General features: G+C 40.0%; 1 pseudogene; it reads left to right on the top strand.

Annotated features, from left to right (window-relative positions):
- Nucleotides 1-2255: 2255 nt before the first annotated feature.
- LOC110287421 lies at nt 2256-3166 on the top strand (annotated as a pseudogene).
- The last annotated feature ends 8163 nt before the right edge of the window (nt 3167-11329 follow it).

Below are 11329 nucleotides of genomic sequence, written 5' to 3'. Positions count from 1 at the left end.
AAAGGCAAGGAGATGAGGTTATCATTAGACTACTTCCTGCTGACTAGGGACGTTGAGTTCCTTGGGGCAAGTTTGATTTTCACCATTTAATTTTTTTTCTTCTTCTTCCTTCTTTTCACATGACCACTTAAGAAAATTGTGACCAACAATAACCCACAGCAACCAAACAACAGCCCACCCCACCTCTCAGGGCCCTAGCATTTACGTATTCTAAAAAGTCCTCAGAATACAAAGCATCACAAAATCACAGTAACGATCTGCAGCTGGCAAAAATCACACCCCTGCTAAATAAAGCAAGACAAACAAGACAAATCATAGTTAGCTGCTGTGGTCAGTGAAGCAACTCTTTATCCCACACCTAGGATTTAAACAAAACATATTCTTATAATATTCTGGGTTTTATTTTTAAAGAAATCAAAATTCTCATTACACAAGGGTCTCTCCTCTTCTTCACCTTAGGGATGTGTTGTGTATCTAGACATAGGAAGAATGACAGTCCTATGTCAGCAAAGGACTGCTCATATATTGTACTGTTGATTCATCTCTCACCCATCCTAGGGATCTTGCCAGCAGTCAGCAGAGAGCTCATATCCTGGGTAATCCATGTAATAATAAACACTGCTGAGCAATCCAACAGAAACACAAAGCTAAACTACCACACATTGACGGGATGTTACCACCTTTCTAGTACTTTCTAGTAACTTGAGATGGTGTCTCTCTAGGAAATTAACACATAGGCTGGAGTTCTCTCAGGTACTCCCAGACATAGAGTCACGTATCTTTGGGGACCAGCCTTGCTTCTTTATTCCTTTTACCCACATCTTTGTTCCACATGAAAAAAGCATAACCATTCCAGATTGTAATCTAAACAAATGCACTATTTCTGATTGTCACAAAGAATTCCTGTACAGAGTCCACCTTAGTTGCCTCAAGATTAAAAATACTTTTTAAAAGTTTTAAGAGTTATTTATCTTTATTCCATCTCTGTAAATATTTTGCCAACATCTTGTGTACCTTATGAATGCCTAGTGCCTGCTGATAGCAGAAAGAAGTTTTGGATCTCTCCTAGCCAGTGTTATATGCTGTGAAGAGACACCATGAACAAGGCAACTCTCAAAGTATTTCATTGGGACTTGCTTACAGTTTTGGGGATTTAGTTGATTATCATCATGGAAGAAAGCATGACACCATACAGGAAGACATTGTGCTAGAGGAGTAGCCAAGAGCTAATGTGATGAGGCAAAATAATGTAGAGGTTCCTCCATCTTATATTCTTGATAATGCCATTTCAAGTTTAACTGGAATTTCATCTCCTTGATGGAGAATACCATGGAAAACTATCCAACTCTACTCAAGAAGCCAAAGGCTCTAGTTAACTTAGTTTCTGTTAAAACGTCCTCTTTGTATGAATCTCCTCCCCCAAATAACTGCTTATCTAAGTTTCTGTTAAAATGACTTGCTTCAAACTGCTTCCTTCTTCAAAGCCCCAACATATGGTTGCCAAACAGATTGCCAGATTGTGGTTTCTGCCTTTAAAAATGCTATGTTCTGAACACTCATGGCTATACCCACAGAAATCTCAGTGAGCATGCTTCTCTCGTGTTAGAGAAGATTGCAAAGTTAGCTAAGCAATTAGAGAGTTTGTGAATAGAGGTAGAAGTGCTCGGGAACCAAAAAGAGCCGGTGGGGGTATAACTGCTTATATTCTCACACTCATGGTGCTCCCCATGTTGCTATTGAGGCATGATAGGAAGACAGGAACTATTATGGGAACATGAGAAGAGGGAGCCATCCCTAACCCAAGAATCTAGTTGAAGCCTTTGCTAGCAGAGAAGCAAGAATTCCAGCATAATTAACATCTGCTTCAGATGTCTCTCCTTTCCCAGATACATACCTGCCATTTTCTAGGAATCTCACCACAGATCTCATTTATAGGCAAAGGCCATGTGCTCAAAGCCCTGTGAACCTTCATGGTTCCCTGCTTTACCTTATCAAGTGATCATACTATTCAAGGCAGCTCTAGCAGCACCCTATGCACTCACACACTAAGACAGAGAGAGACAGAGACAGAGACACACACAGAAAGAGACAACAAATCAATAAACCAAAAAGAGTAAGATCTAGGTATCTATGGTCTGGTCCGAAGCATCGAGCTGCCCGGGACCAATACCCGGCACCAAGGAACTGGCTCCTGGACCCAGATAAAGGACCCCCTCCACCCCTCTTGGCCAGGCGTAAGATCCCCTGCTTCGAGAATGGCTACCAGTCGATATGAACCTGTGGCTGAAATTGGTGTCAGTGCCTATGAGAGACAGTGCACAAAGCCTGAGATTCCTACAGTGGCCACTTTGTGACCCTCAAGAGTGTGAGAGTTCCTAATGGAGGAGCAGCTGGGGGAGAGGTCTTCCCATCAGCACAGTTCGTGAGGTGGACTTGTGAAGGACGCTGGAGACCTTGGACATCCCAATGTTGTACACTGGTGGATGTCTGTGCTACTTTCCAAACTGATCAAGACATCAAGGTCACCCTAGTGTTTGAGCATATATACTAGGACCTAAGGACGTACCTAGACAAAGCACCTCCGCCAGGCTTGCCAGTTGAGACCATTAAGGATCTGATGTGTCCATTTCTAAGTGGCCTAGATTTTCTTCATACAACCTGCATTGTTCAGCAGGACCTGAAGCCAGAGAACATTCTAGTGACAAGTAATGGGACAGTCAAGCTGGCTGACTTTGGCCTAGCCAGAATCTACAGCTACCAGATGGCCTCATGCCTGTGGCTTTTAGGCTCTGGTACCCGGCTCCTGAATTCTTCTACTGTCTGCATATGCAACACCTGTGGACATGTGGCGCATTAGCTGTATCTTCACAGAGATGCTTCGCTGGATGCCTCTCTTCTGTGGAAACTCTGAAGCTGACCAGTTGGGGAAAATCTTTGATCTCATTGGTTTCCTCCAGAAGACAACTGGCCTCCAGAGGTGTCTCAACCTCACAGAGCCTTTGCCCCCAGAGGGCCTCGGTCAGTGCAGTCAGTGGTACCAGAGATGGAGGAATCAGGAGCGCAGCTTCTGCTGGAAATGCTGACCTTTGACCCACATGAGCAAATCTCTGCCTTCTGAGCCCTGCAGCGCTCCTACCTGCACAAGGAGGAAAGTGACATGGAATGAGAAGAGTCTTTCTCAGTCTCTGTGGAGAGAGCCCTGCTGAAGCGGCAGCCTCTGCCTTCCCCTGAGGCTGCGGAGAGTCCTCCAGTTTTTGCAGAGAGTATTTTAAGCCTTAAATGACAACTCCCCACCTCTCCTTACAAGGTTTAACCCCCCATTCCTCTATACTAAAGGGAAGGCATATCTGTCTTCTTCCCTCCCTGATTTATATTGGGATCTTTTTTGTACAGGAAAACAAGACAAAGAAAAATAAAAAATTTTAAAAAAAGAGTAAGGTCTACCTAGTCAGGTTTGTCCCCACAACAACCCCACTTCTTGACAGCAAATTCTGTCTTAGTTCATTTCCTGGCTGGGGTGATAAAATCCTCTGATAATAGGAACTTAAGGATGAAAAAGGTTGTTTGACTCACAATCCCAGTGTTTGGCACTTGAGGTAACTAGTCACATTACATCCACTCCACTAGGGAAAAATGAATTTTTCCTTTGCAAGTGAATGTCAGTTGATGATAGCTTCATGGTTAGAGATAAGAACCTCTTCCCCCCTCTCAACACTGGGACCCCATATGGTTTGGACCTCTGCAGATCTTATAATGCTTAGTTACTCTTGCAAATGCAGAACAAAAGAGTTTCTACTATTCACTGTCTATATATCACTGAGTATTGTCTGTTGAAGCAATCTACCTTGAAAGAGGGGTTTTATCATTAATTTTTTTAATTAGGTATTTTCTTCATTTACATTCCAAATGCTATCGCAATATCATTAATGTTTTATTTTTATTTCTTCAAATGCTTCTAATATGTAAGTGTTCATATGAAAAATATATGTTTCATCCAATAAAATTTGAACATTGGGTTTTTGAGTATATTAAGAGATTATTGCCAGCTATGCTGGTGCAGACCTATATAATCCCAGCACTTGAGAGCCTGAGGCAGAAGGATCACAAGTCCAAAGGCAACTTGGGTGTCATAGTGAGAGTCTGTCTCTTTTTTAAAAAATCAAATAAAAAGAAGAGGTTAGAAGGAAATGGTCAGCCTTTTTGGTGTTAAGGTGGCAACATGGCTATGGAGGCAGAGTCCCTTCACACTTACAAAATGCATAGTGTCCCTTCTGCTATAGCTCTGAGCTATCCTATGGATGCAAGTCTTACGTAATAAGGCCAACAGGTGACCAAGGACATCAACAAATTGAGGTGTAATTGCCAGGATAGGAGTTGTAACAAGGACACTAACTTTGTGGGAAACATGATCCCAAATCACCATGGAAATAGTCAAATCTTCCAAGATGAATGTGTTCCCAAGGAAAAAGAAGGGAAACACGTTCCCACTAAATAAAAGTAAGAGATCCTTAGCTACATCAATGTCCAGAAAAGCTTGAGACCAGTACCGGGTATTGAACAATTTAAATATTCAAAGGGATGAAGAAGTTGTATTAGGGATATTGGTGACATACTTGGATATAGCTGAAGAAGCTGTTATAGTGGTAGATGTAGATTCTCCATATTCCTACAAAAGCAATGCTGGGCTTGGAGTTCATGGATTCTTGAAAGTACCATACTCATCACTGAGGAAGACCCATGGAGACACTGCAGAGAATGTATGCTAGGATGGCTGGAGCAGATCCTTTTATCTGGAGATTGGTATCTTTTCTGAGTTACATCATGGTTACAGTGAACACTGGGAAACTGCAAAGAAATGCAGGAAAACATGAGAATGAGCTCTTTAGGCCTGGGACAGTGCCCCCTGGGGAAGCTGTAACTATAATTTTTCTATACCTATATTTAATGATGGTTCTTAAACACTTTAACCTCCACCAGAAGTAGTAGAAAAGAAAGGATATGGGAGGAGTGGACCTCTTTAGAAATGGTTCTTTGGATCAACTCCCATCTATGTTATCTGGAAATTGACAGTTCAGTTCACAGGTCAGCAGCAGCAGTTCCATACACTCACAAACACTTCACAGATACACCAACAGCCCAGTTCAGTAGAGTCGGGAAAGCAAAAATGATTCAGCAGGCATGGCACTACCTAGCAGACAGCCAGGCCTCAGCCTTGGCACAAATCAACAGGAGGACCTGGAGGGACATCAGGAAAAGTTCTTAACTATGCCTCTCTCAGTGAAGTGAAGAGCAACAAAGATTCTAGACCAACAATCATTGCACAGCTAGCTTTTAAAGCAAGCCTAGCTCAATCTCCTTCACTGTCCATTGAGTCTTTTATACTCCCTCCAAATATCACGTGTCCTCCATGGGTCTAGCCTCAGCACACATGTCTGTCTTAGCTGACATCACTCTGCCAATCAGCCCGAGTCTGCAGAAATGGCAAGAAACTGCAGCACACCACTAGAAGTTTTTTTTACTGCATTTCTCTCTATGAAGTCCCAACAAATGGAGCTCAACTATGCAATGTAAGTTGAACCAATACATGCATGTTGTCAGTGAAGAATCCTTCATCACATGTCCTTCCACGTGCTTGCTTTAGCAGAATATCCTTTCTCCCATGTCTGCTTCGTGTGTTTGCCTTAGCAAATAACCATCCAACACAACTGACTTTCCACAGAAACCTTAAGTTTCCACTTCAGGAAGCATATCAGGAAGGAAGGGTTATAATGAGAAAATGTGGTTTGAGCAAACTAAGAGAAGGACAATATTTACTTGCAGGGAGATAACCAACACACCCTCTAACATTGGCCACAAACATTTAGAAAATAGTATGGTCACCACAGCACTATTTTTCATACTGAAAATGAGAGACCACTCTCCAGAGATGTATGCCAACATTATGGATGCAAGTGGAGTCATGCATTCAAATTATAATTTTTGGAGCTCACTGCCTTTCACTTAGTTTTTTTTGTTTTTTGGGTTTTTTTTTTGGTGGTGGTGGGGGGCTCGCCTAGAACTGTGTCCTCAGGATGGCCTTTAATTAGCACTCTTGCTTCATCTCCTTCCCTTCCCTCCCATTCCCTAGTGCTGGCATTAAAGGCATGAGACATATCAAATCACAAGCATCATTTTCCCCAAGTTCACCCATTTTGTATCACATGCCAGAAGTTTGTTCTTTTTCACACTATTTTTTCAGGGTATAGATGAAACAGGCTTTCTCTTCTCACTCATCAAGTTTGGACGTCTGGATTAGCTCCAGGTTTTATCTATCATGAATAATACGATATACATGAACATACATATATAAAACCTTGTAATGATCGTGTTTCTCTTGAGTCTATCTTATAAGAGAAGAACTAAAGAAATGACATGGTATCTAGTTCATTTACTAAACTTTTTCACCCAGTGGTTGCACAATTTAATATTTCCAGTAGCAAGACAAGAAGACTCAATCTTGTTCATATCTCAGTACATCGGCTATTTCAAGAAAACAACAATATACCCATACCAATAAATTATGAATGATTTAAAAACTGCCAATTAATAGAGTATAAACTTTTGGTCCAATTAACTTAATACTTAGTATACATTTTCTTGAAACAGCCTGTTCACTGGGCTACCTAACACATCTCAAATGTAAGACAATCTAGGAGCAGAGCTGGGATTTAGGAAGATAATGTTCAGCTATAGGCAAATGTAAAATACAGAGAAAAGTGTAAGTACATGCTTATTATAATGGTTAGTTTGATTGTCCACTTAACCAATTTAGAATCACCCAACTGGAAAGGGAATCTCTGTGAGGAAGTATATTTATTTGTGTTGATTAGGTTGCTTATTGGCATACTTGTAAAGGATTGTATTATTATCTTAATTAACTTGGATGACCAACCCATTATGGATGTCATCAGTTCTTAGGAATGGATTCTGAACTGTATCAGTAGAGAAAGTTATCTGAGTGCTAGTATGAACGCAAGAATTCATTGAGTGGGGACATAATGTAATTGTTTCAAGTCCCTGACCTCTTGACTTTCCCACAGTGATGGAACTTCACCCAGCATAACTAAATTTCTATTTTTGTTTGCTTGTTTGTTTGTTTAAATTTTTATTAGATATTTTCTTCATTTACATTTCAAATGCTATCCCGAAAGTCCCCCATACCCTGCCCCCCCCACTCCCCTACCCACCCACTCCCACTTCTTGGCCCTGGTGTTCCCCTGCACTGGGGCATATAAATAACTATATTTCTAAATATGTTGCTTTTGTGGTATTATTTTTATCATTGCAATAGTAAGAGAGCTAAGACATATAGTATAATTGTTAGGTTTCTAAATTTTGTCTATTATGAGATATGTGATATAGATATAAACAAACAAACAAAAAACAAGGATCAGTTGAATCCTGGGATTGGGATTAAGGACAATTGTATTTCCTTTTTGCTTTAAGGCTAAAAATCCACCACACTTGGGTTGTTTTATTTTGTTTGTTTTGTGCTTTTGTTTTTCTGGGGCTGGGTTACACGGTATAGGTCAGAATTTTTTCAAAATCAATACATAGTCCACATTGACCTCAAACTCAAAGAAATTTATGTGCCTCAGATTCCCTTATGTTGGGATTATGGCTATGCACTTATATTTGGTGTTCTGGATAGTTCTATATCAACTTGACACAAGCTAAAGTCATCTGAGAAGAAAGAACTGCAATTAAGAAAATGTCTTCATGGTATCTGGCTATAGGCAAGCCTATAGGGCATTTTCTTACTTACTGATTGTTGTGGGAGGGCTCAGCCCATTGTTGATGATAACATCCTTGAGCAGGTGGCCCCGGGTTCTATAAGAAAACAGGCTGAACAAGCCATGATGAGCAAGCCAGTAAGCAGCACTCTTCCATGGCCTCTGTATCGGCTTCTGCCTCCAGGTTCCTGTCCTGCTTGAATGCTTGTCCTGACTTCCTTTGATGATGGACTACAGTGTGGAAAAATAAACCAAATGAGCCTGTTTCTCCACCAGTTGCTTTTGGTCATGGTGTTTCATCATAGTAGTAGTAATCAAGATCTGTTCTCCAGTAGTGGAGACTGAAGCTAGGGCACCATGCATATTAGGCAAGCACTCTACAACTGAACTATTTCCCAACAATCTTTACATTTATGTTTTGAGACAGGTCTTGAATGGTGCCCAGGCTGGCTCTGATATACCCAGTTGCCTGGAACAAGCTCTCTTTGCTATGCTTTGCTTGTTTGGTCTAACAGTGGACTCATTGTGGAGATTAGGCTGGCCTCATCCTGGAGCTCAGACTGGATTTCAAGCCCTATTCCCTTTTCCTTTGCTTTTATGTACCTGGCCACTATGGTACAGCTATGGTAACAGTATTTAGAAGGAAATGAACACAAATGTTTATTAAATTCACAGGCTGCCTCTGTCATCCAGGGGCAGGTGAGGGAAGAAGTGCAGACTGTTCCTGGGGCAAAAATTCCTATCGAAGAGTTCATTCTGTAACGAACTGGCATCAGCAGATGTGTCTCAGGCTTGGTCCTACTTCTAAAACCTCTAACAGAACCAAAAATTCCAGGAATCAAATGGCCTCTCAGAAAGGAGGAGGGATGGTGGTTAGATAAATCACAAGGGAGCAAAAGAAAGTCCTCCACTGTATGTAAATGGAACTAGAAGAACCTATAGGGATACTTAGAACATGGTAGCATAATGGTGATGACAAAAAAAGAAAATAGTATAATCTTGGGTGCATTTTTAATCCAGTTACATATATTCTTTCTGGAAGGGGGTCTGAGCTTTGAAGCCAGAAATGACAGCCTGAGCAGGTAGTCCAGAGCAGAACATCACTTATTGGGACAGTAGTAGAACAGTTAAAGATCTAAATTCAAAATTCAAGTGTGGCTTCTACTGAATATATTAACTCTTTCACATAATGCTGTTTTTCAACAAAACAACAAAGATTGAACCCCAGCAACTTAAAGTTCCTTTGTTGGCTAGCTTCTATGGCTGTTGCCAAAATATACCAGAGAATGACTTAATGGGGTCCAGAATTATTAACTTTGGTTTAGTTTCAGAGATTTGAAATCATAGTCCTTGGCTGCTTGGATACAGAATATGCAGTGAGGCAGACTATGACTATGACTGACTGTGACTGTGACTGTGACTGTGACTGTGACTGTGACTGTGACTGTGACTGTGACTGTGACTGTGACTGTGACTGTGATTGTGACTATGACTAGACTATGACTATGACTATGACTATGACTATGACTATGACTGACTATGACTATGACTATGACTATGACTATGACTATGACTATGACTATGACTATGATGACTATGACTATGGTGGGGTCAGGTGACAAAGGCAACTCAAGCCATAGTGATCAGGATTCAAAGACAGAGAAAAGAATATAGATGAGTAAGTAATATCTCCAAAACATATGACCTAGGATCTACTTCCTTCTCAAACATACGAGCACCAACAACTAGAGACCAATGCTTTAATACAAGAGCCCTTTGCAGGGACAGGCCACTTCCAGACTATACAACCATATTAAACTGGGGGATACTATAAAGGTGATAGACTATTGTTCCCATTTATAGATTTGGTAAGGAGAAAATGTCTCACATGGGTAGCACATAGAGGAAGCTTGAGGACAAATGAAGTACACTGGTCAGAAAGGTCAAATACCACATAATTCAACTAAAGAGGTTCCTGATCAAGTCAACTCTGCCAAGACAGAAAACAGAATGGTTACGGGTATTAGAATCCATGGAGAAACAGGAGAGGGCATTCAATGAGAAAAGTGTTTCAATTAGAGAAGATGGGCAATGGTTACAGTTCCATATCACTGTGAATGTAGTCATAGCCATAGAACCATACACTAAGAAAGGTAAATGGTAAACAGTGATATGTATATTTAGTCACATTGATCAGAGTGTACAACAAAGATGGATCTACTAACCAATGATGCTGTCCTCATAATAACCAGGGACCAGTGATGTAGCAGAGTGTGCCTCTAACTGAGCCAGGAGTACTGATGAGGACTCAGCTCTCGTCGAGTGTCCTTGGAGTCTCATTACTGCCTTCACACTGACCTGTGAGCTCTTGACCTCCTTCACAATTCTAAGAATTCTATTGTGTCATCAAATTCCAATTCTTAATGAGCTTATCTCCCCATTTTCAGCCACTAGTGTATGAGTGCTGTGATGCTATGAGGGGCTAATCATGCCAGGTCCTTGGGTTTTTGTGTCATATGATTACTTATATAGCTTTTTCAGGGTGAGGTATTTTTACTAGCAGGCTAGCCTGCTCATACTCAAGACCAGCTTGGCTGATTTAAACCTGTCTGTCATCCCTTTCTTCACTCCTCCTCTTTAAGGCATATTTTTAAACACCTGTCACTGGAGGTGAGGACCTGTTAGAAATGTCACTGCCATGTAGGCAGGTGCTAGCAGAGGTGACATCAACACTCTTGGAATGAGATTAGTTAATTAATTAGAGATATGTAGCACATTTTATTATGCATTAGCCAGTTGAAGACCACTGAGGTTTTTTACATTTCCTACTTATTGTGAAGAGAGCAGCAATGAACATGGCTGAGCGAGTATCTTGTAGGATGTCAAGCTATTCAGACATATAACAAGAAATGGTACCGTTGTACCACGTGGTAGACTTTAAGAATTCATACTGATTTCAACAGTAGCTACATCAGTTTTCTTTTCTTTTTTTCTTTCTTAGATTTCTTTATTTAAATGCATTTTATTATCAAATATTAATAATATTGAGTATTTTGAGAATAAAAACATATAAAAATTTTGTTTAATTTTTATATTCATAGCCTTTCATACCCTAAAAATATCATTAATGAACATTTACCACTATCCATAACTGAGGATCCTATATCTAATGTTGAATACTAAATTGTTTCAAAACATACAAAATATTCTTTTGGAATTAAGCATAGTGAGAGAGTATTTAAAATGCATTATACATCGGTGTACATTGTCTATAAGTTTACATTAAAAAGATTATCAATGTTTCTAGGAGAGAAATTATTTTATCAGAAAGTATATTTTAAAAATTTCAAAATTGCAAAACCTTTTTAAAGGTAAACATTAAGAAAATGCTAATTTCAAGCACAGTGAGAAAACTTGTCAATAATATTTCCATGATGTCTGTAGAACATGATTTTAATATTTTCAACTGTTAATATTCAACAAACAGAATAGTTATTTTAAGAAATATTTCAGTGTTATACCTACCTTTTCATTTCTGATTTTATTAATTTGGATAC

Source organism: Mus caroli, chromosome X, assembly GCF_900094665.2.
Source record: "Mus caroli chromosome X, CAROLI_EIJ_v1.1, whole genome shotgun sequence".
In the NCBI taxonomy this organism is placed as follows: domain Eukaryota; kingdom Metazoa; phylum Chordata; class Mammalia; order Rodentia; family Muridae; genus Mus; species Mus caroli.
This window is presented reverse-complemented; position numbering and strand designations above follow the sequence as displayed.